General features: G+C 41.7%; 1 long non-coding RNA gene across 1 annotated transcript in view; it reads left to right on the forward strand.

Annotated features, from left to right (window-relative positions):
• The window catches only part of LOC104982766, a 22,175-nt gene extending 17,045 nt beyond the window's left edge, over positions 1-5,130 (forward strand). Inside the window, exon 3 of the long non-coding RNA XR_824555.1 lies at positions 3,327-5,130. This is a non-coding gene — a long non-coding RNA (uncharacterized LOC104982766). The remainder of the gene's footprint in view (positions 1-3,326) is intronic.
• The last annotated feature ends 2,775 nt before the right edge of the window (positions 5,131-7,905 follow it).

The following is a 7,905-nucleotide window of genomic DNA, read 5'->3' on the forward strand; positions in this document are numbered from 1 at the left end:
CTCATTGAGGCGGCTTCTCTTGCTGTGCAGCACAGGCTCTCGCCCACAGGCCTCAGCAGCTGCAGCATATGAGCTCAGTGGTCATGGTGCAGGGGCTGAGCTTCTCCATGGCACGTGGGATCTTTCCAGACCAGGGACTGAAACTGTGTTCCCTGCATTGGCAGGTGGATTCCTATCCACTGTACCACAAGGGAAGGCCTGTACTAAGTAAAATGTAATTTAAAAATACCTTTAAAATAGTTTAATCTTTATCTTACCCTTTAAATTTTAATTCTGGCCTATTTCATAGAGTACATAAAATAGTAGTGCAGGAGTATAAAGATAAAATTTCTGAATTGTAAATATACACATATTGGATTTGTTTTATTGGAGTACCATTGCTTTATGATGTTGTATTCTTTTCTGCTGTACAACAAAGTGAATCAGCTATCTGTATACATATACCCCCCCGTCCCTCTTGAGTCCCCATCCCACCCCTCTAGGTCACCAGAGAGCAGCAAGCTGAGCTCCCTGTGCTATAGAGCAGCTTCCCACTAGCTAGCTATTTCACACATGGTGGGGTATGTATGCCAGTGCTACTCTCCCAATTCCATCCCACCCTCCCCTAATCCCCCTCCCATATGTTGGATATTAATGCACAAAGTTTTTATTGATGTGGGGCATAGTCAACAAAATTAGAGATCACTGCTTTGGCATCTTGTCAGATGACAGGAAAAAAAAAAAAACCCAGGGAAACGGATGTAAGAAAATCAGCAAGAGGTACTGACATATCAAATTTTAGTTTATATTCAGAATACCAAAGGAATTTTTATATATGATTAAAATAAAAACTAATCTGAAAGTCTCTATTGGAAAGTTCTCTGAAATTATCATTTCAAGTCATTTCAATTCTTCATCATATGGTGGTAATTTGGTATTAAGCAAATTTCCATTCTGTGTTGCGCCACAGAAGAGGGTCACACCTTATATACTGTGTACCAAAAATACATTCTTGGAGAATAATAACATTACAGTTCTTTCTTCACTCATGTCCCTGACCGCTAGCCAGGCATTGGCAAGCTTTACCGATTCAGCGGGTACCGCAGACGCTGTCTGGGCCAGCGTCCGACTTCTTTTCTCTGCTTGCCCTGGAAAAAGACAGTGGTATCCCTGTAGTCTGTGATCTGTCTCTTCAAATGTTCGCCTGACCTCATTATCCAGAGCACTCTATAAAGGTAGTCTGTTACACAGCCCCGAGTCTGTGAAGGAGCAGAAAACTGCCTTGGAAGTGACAAAGCAAAATAGAATGATCTGTCTAGCCAGGCTTGGAAAATACAGTTGCCAGGTTGTTATTGGTCTAAAGAAAACGCCCGAGCAATGTGCTGGCCACCACCGTCTGTTGCTGAAACACTGCTGTGAACACTTTTATAGAAGCACCAGAAACTGAGAGGAAAGTCTGCTCCTCTGCTAGCATTCCTGCCCACTAGCTGTTCTTCAGGAAGTGCTTTGTACTTTATGAGTGATCACAAACCTCAGAGCATGGCTGCACCCATCTTCCCACACTGCCAGCTAGTTGGCCTATAAAGCACGTGTCTTTTCTTTCAGTAGGGCCACACTGTGGGAAGACTGCTCAGGTAACTTGTGTTCGAATTTCTGGTCTTCCACCTATTGACCTTGGAGAACCACTCGACTTCTCTTATCCTTGGTATTCTTACCTGTGAAATGGAGGTGAGGACCACTGCTGCGTGTGGCTGTTGTGCAGCTGAAATAAGAAAATACATCCAAAAGCAGCACCGTATCTGACACAGAGTAGGTACTCAACAAGTGTTAGATTTCTTTTGTGCAAGTCAGGGGGACAGGATCTGGTGGTTCCTCCTTACTATCCCACAAGCACTACTGTGACATTGTTAATGTTGCTTAACCAATAGACAGTCATGTACACTTCTTGACAGGAAACCATAATTTTTTTTTGAATGGTATTTGAGCTTGGATTCTCTTCAAGGCAGAGCCTGAGACAAGACTAGGGTGCACGTTGCACATATTTATTTGGAAGGTGATTCCAGGGACTAGGAATGAGGGTCTGATGAGAGTTGGGCAGAAAAGGAAGACAGGCCAATTGAAGAGTATGTTATCAAGGTCACTGCTGTGGACAATGGAGGTGGATTCCACCTGGACCTTCTACGAAGCATGCACAATGCCCCGAAGGATGAGACGCACCGTCACTTCTCTGTCAGTCCTGTGTTGCAGTGGTTAGGGTTTGTGTTAGTCCACCGCCCTTCCAAGTTATCCATGTCTGCCAGCCTATTTTTTTTAAAAATACTGATTTATTTATCAGCTGCAGAGGGTCTTAGTTATAGCACAGGGCATCCTCAATCTTTGTTGTGGCACACAGGGTCTTTAGTTGAGACATATGAACTTAGTTGCAGCATGTGGGGTCTACTTCCCTGACCAGGGATTCAGTTCAGACCCCTGCATTGGGAGCTGGAGTCTTAGCCACTGGACCACCAGGGGAGTCCCTCCATCAGCCTATTGAGTATACCCATGGGTGCCTTCCTGGGTGTTCATTAGAAGGACTGATGTTGAAGCTGAAACTCCAATACTTTGGATACCTGATGCAAAGAGCTGACTCATTTGAAAATACCTTGATGCTGGGAAAGATTGAGGGCAGGAGGAGAAGGGGACGACAGAGGATGAGATGGCTGGATGGCATCACTGAATCAATGGACATGGGTTTAGGTGGACTCCGGGAGTTGGTGATGGACAGGGAGGCCTGGCGTGCTGCGGTTCATGGGGTCACAAAGAGTCCAACATGACTGAGCGACTGATTGAACTGAATGGGTGCCTTCCTGTACCAAGGATTATTGGGGAGAACTGAGTCAAGGCCTGTGTGGAATGCCCATCCCAGCCAGGACTGGCTAGATAATTTGTGGGATTCCAGGGCAAAATGAAAAGGCTGGCTTCTTTGTTTAAAAATTATTGAGAATTTCAAGACACCTACAGAAGAGCACTAAACCAAGCCCTTCTAAACGAGATGTCCTGTGCAACCACCTAGGTCCCGTGCCCCATGAACCCAGCCCTGACCCAATTAGGGACAAAGCCAAGTAAATGTGAGTGGAGGCACCATTGGTGCCAGAGGCAATGTGCCAAACTTGAGAGTTTGAACTAAAATTGGTCTAAGCCCATTGTGGTGATCTCATTTCCCTTCTAGAGTGATTAGGTTAAGGATGGTCACGTCCTGGCCAGTAACATGTAAGAGCGTTAAAGCATAACACCAAAGGGTATTGGGTAGAGGGAAGTGAGCAAAGCAAAAGTGTTTCTCTTGCTCTTTCCTCTCTCCCTTCTGCTAGAGATGCTGTCCTGTGAGAATATAGTGCTGGGAGCCGCAGCAGCCACCTTGTAGCTCTGAGGACACATCGCAGCTACGCTGAGCACCGGGTCCTTGGAAGCCTCTGTTGAGTTTCTGGACCCACTCCGGAACCACTACTTTAGGACTTGCTGCTCAGTAACAATAAACATCCCATGAGTAAAGTCACAGTGGTCAGAAGCATTCCGAACTTCTATAACTCTGAAAAATGTATCTTCTCTTTTTGTCCACACATTTCCCACATTCTCTGAAGCAGAGTAAAGGCTTAATAATAATCTGTAGACTATGTTTTGATCAAGCCAGGGCAGATGAAGAATTAATTAAAGAAGTAAGTTGTCACTTGCATTTGAATGGGTAGAGGAAAGACAGCTCTAATTTACTTTCTCTATCTGGATAATCTGCATCTTTTGCCTCTAGCTGCTTTTAAATTTTACTTGCTGGGAAGAGTGATAAGAAAGGACATGACAGTTGACTTCTCCATGCCCTCAGTGGTGGGAATTTAACCACTATGGATCTTCTTTTCTAGGGTCAAGCTGTTTAAACTTTCTAGAGAACACTGCTGTATCTGCCTGCCCTGAATGCCCTTCATCTGGTAGTGAATTCCGTGTTATCTTAGAGAACTGTCCAGACTCTTAGCCTGCATTCTTGCTACCACTTTAGAATCAAGGTACCTGACCCTCCTATGACCAAGGTCTGGGCAACTAACCCAGAGGCCAGTTGGACTTTCTCTCCAGGAAAGCTGACTCCTAAGGCAGTGCCCTGAACAGATTAATTCTTGCTGTCTAAATGTTGAGTGATCCAGGGTCCCTGTCCTTGCTGAAGCTTATCCTTAGAGTCTGTGAGCTAGCCTATATTTTTTTTCTCTCTTTACTTTCTTTTTTTTTTTTTTGCCTGTTACCTGCAATTTCTACGGCACATCACCAAAGAATCAAAGACCCAAACTTCAAACCCAGAATTTAGAGGAAATGGAAACCCTAAATGTAGATAACATTATCCAGCAGTGAAATATGTATAAGTGAAATCCCTTCCTTTTACATATTCTCTCACATTAACTGAAAATCTATTTAGCAGCCTAATTGCAAAACTGGCTTCAATTATCTATCTTTCCATGTATTCATGTAATTCTGCAATGTGACTTGGTCACTCCTCCCACTAAAAGATGGAGTCTGTTTCCCCATTATTGACTATGGAATGGATTGGCTTTGTGATTTGCTTTGGACAACAGAATGTGGTCAAAGCAGTGAAGCGTCTGTTCAAAGGTTAGGCCTCAAACGGCTATGCTTGCTTCTGATCGACCTCCTGTGGCCCTGTGACTGCCATGCGAACAAGCCCAGGCTAACCTCCTGTAGGATGTGAGGCCCCATGGAGCAGAACTGATGGATTCCAGCCAGGCCCATCTTAGACCAGAAAGCCACTGACACTCAGCCTATGAGTAAGCCAGTCCAAAAATCAGAAAAGCTGCCTACACGTCTACAAATGCAAGAGTGAGTCCATCCGCAACCGGAAGAACCATTCAGATGATTAACAAGCCCCTGAGCAAAAACAAATGGTCATTGTTTTAACCCACTGAGTTTTCAGAGAGTTTTTATACAGTAATAGCTAATTGATACCACCTATAAATAAAGCCTAAGGCACTGCACTGGTATTTAACCAATTATTATGTGCTTAATAAGTACCTAGCACTGTGCTCACACATTAGTGCTTATTGAGATTCTCATGGTAATCCCATCGGTTTATTTATTTGTTTGCTTATTTGTTTTAAAAATAATGAGGCCCCTCTCTACCTAGAGAGGCAAATATTTAGATAGTATGAGAACTATACTATCAAATGTTAATTAGGAAATTTATCTGGCAACAGAATTTTTTTTTTTAAATTGGGCATTAGCACAGTCCATCACTTTGCCAAAATCAGAAGGAGATTCTGTTTTAACAAGGTGTTGTGAGTGATAACTGTGGATCTTGGGCCGTGATTATTCCTACCATCTTTCTCCCTTCTTTATTTAGCACATGTCTGAAAAATTGAATTGAATATTTAATCTGCCAAGGGCAAGACTTATGGTTCTAGTGAAGACTGGAGTAACTTCAGGTTTGTGAGCCAAACCACAGTGGTACAGATTCAGAAAGCTTGAGTCAGCTCTGTGATCACTTTTGGAAAATTCTAAAACTGTCTATCCATGTAGAGCCAACGTATAACAAGGGGATTTGGTAGAAACAACTAGGTTTCAATGAAGCAATTCATTTCATGGACTAGAAGGACAGATTTCAGTAATGGGTGTGTTTGATTTTCTCAGGCTTTGAAATAAATTTTTGAAAAGCTGTGTTTTAATCTGGTGCCTAAAGCCAGTAGTTGTAGAGGACAGTGGTTCATTTAAATAGATGAAAAGTAGAAATATATTTAACACAGTCCCATGATTTTTACTATACAAGGTATTTTCTAACAAAATGGAATTTTGAAATCACTGCTGCTGCTGCTACTGCTAAGTTGCTTCAGTCGTATCCGACTGTGCGACCCCATGGACTGCAGCCCACCAGGCTCCTCCGTCCATGGGATTCTCCAGGCAAGAGTACTGGAGTGGGGTGCCATTGCCTTCTCCGGTTTCCAGGTTAGCAGGTCTAAATGTTCACTCCACCTGATCAACACCAGTCTTTCCATGTTTTGTTTTCTTCCATATTTAGAAACAATTAAGCAAAACTCAAGGCTTCTCAGTGTAGCCTTAAGAAACTCAAATTACTTAGCCCTCCCAGCAAAGATCAGGTTTCAAAATAGGATCATTAAGGGAGGAGAAGCTAAATCTCTTCCAAATCCAATTACAATTTTACCTGATTATTGATCTCAGATTCCAAATGTTAAAGACATAGTTCACTCTCACTTCTTGCAACTGGTTTTGTGTCACCCTTTAAGCTTCAGAGCAAACATAAGGATGCCAAGAGTCCTGGACATTTTGATTCTCTGTGTTTGTTGTCTTAGACTGCCTTGCTATATTTCATTTGCAAGCTTTTGATGAAGCAAAGTTTTGATCTTGATTTATGTGTCCTTAGCACTTTTTATCAAGATTGGAAAGGGAAGAGAAAAAAAAATAACTTCCTAGTTTTTCTCTGGAGGAATATAATTTCTTACAAGTATTTCTAAATGGGTCAAACGCATTTTATAAATCCATTTCATTCCCAAATGCTATCTTTTGAGAAGATGTAAAATAGAAAGAGAGAAGAGAATATTCTTGGTTCTCCATCCCTTAGAAGCTTCTAGTTCTTGAGACATTTATTTCAATGTAATCTATTCATAAATGTGCTTTTATTGTTTAGTATCAATGAATACTGGAAGGAGGAACTCCCCAGTGAGGATATCCTCAAAATCCTCAAGGAAACAAATTTAGATGGGAATAAAATCCATGAAACAAGAGAAAGTTTGAAACTAGGACATGCTAGAACTAGGATCAACTAGGAATGTTAAAATGCAAATATAGTATGGAGATAAAAATTGAATAGATGAGCTTCATATCAGCTTCCTTACTGCTGAAGAATGAATGGGTAAACTGGAAGGTCAAACTAAGTTTATCTCCCAGAATGAAGTTCAAAAAGATAAAGAGAATGAAAAGTTAAAGAAAAGTTCAGAGAGAACACATCTATATATTTAGTACAGTGTCAGAAGCAGAGAATAGAAGAAATAGTGAAAAGATAACATTGAAGAGATACTAGGAAGAACAACCCAAAGCTAAAGGGGAAGAAATGAGCTCTCAAATAGAAAATTCCTATCAAGTGTATGCTACTGCTAAGTAGCTTCAGTCGTGTCCGACTCTGTGTGACCCCATAGACGGCAGCCCACCAGGCTCCCCAGTCCCTGGGATTCTCCAGGCAAGAACACTGGAGTGGGTTGCCATTTCTTTCTCCAGTGCATGAAAGTGAAAAGTGAAAGTGAAGTCACTCAGTTGTGTCCGACTCTCAGCGACCCCATGGACTGCAGCCTACCAGGCTCCTCCATCTATGGGATTTCCCAGGCAAGAGTTCTGGAGTGGGGTGCCATAGGATAATAATAATAACACACACCTGTAGGCATATCACGTAAAATTCCAGAGCATCAGAGATAAAGTGAACATTCTAAAAGCTATCAGAGGGAAAAGACATAATAATACAAGAAAGGAATGGCAATGAAATTATCAACAACACTGGAGATCATCAGTCAATATGCTAAAGGAAAATAATTTTGGACTCAGAATTCTATATCTAGCCAAGTGGAAAGACAAAATAGATATTTTAACACATACAAATATTTGAAAAATTTACTATCCAAAGACTCTCACTGAAAAAACTACACTAGGGTGTACTCTTGCAAGAAAAAAAAAAAAGTGAATCTAAAGGAAGGGTGCAAAAAGTCACAGTGAGCAAATAAATCAACAAAAAATATAGTAGTGAATCAAAATGCCAGGAGCAATATCAATAACCTCAGATATGCAGATGACACCACCCTTATGGCAGAAAGTGAAGAGGAACTCAAAAGCCTCTTGATCAAAGTGAAAGAGGAGAGTGAAAAAGTTGGCTTCAAGCTCAACATTCAGAAAACGAAC

This window comes from Bison bison, unplaced genomic scaffold (genome assembly GCF_000754665.1).
Source record: "Bison bison bison isolate TAMUID 2011002044 unplaced genomic scaffold, Bison_UMD1.0 scf7180017860456, whole genome shotgun sequence".
In the NCBI taxonomy this organism is placed as follows: domain Eukaryota; kingdom Metazoa; phylum Chordata; class Mammalia; order Artiodactyla; family Bovidae; genus Bison; species Bison bison.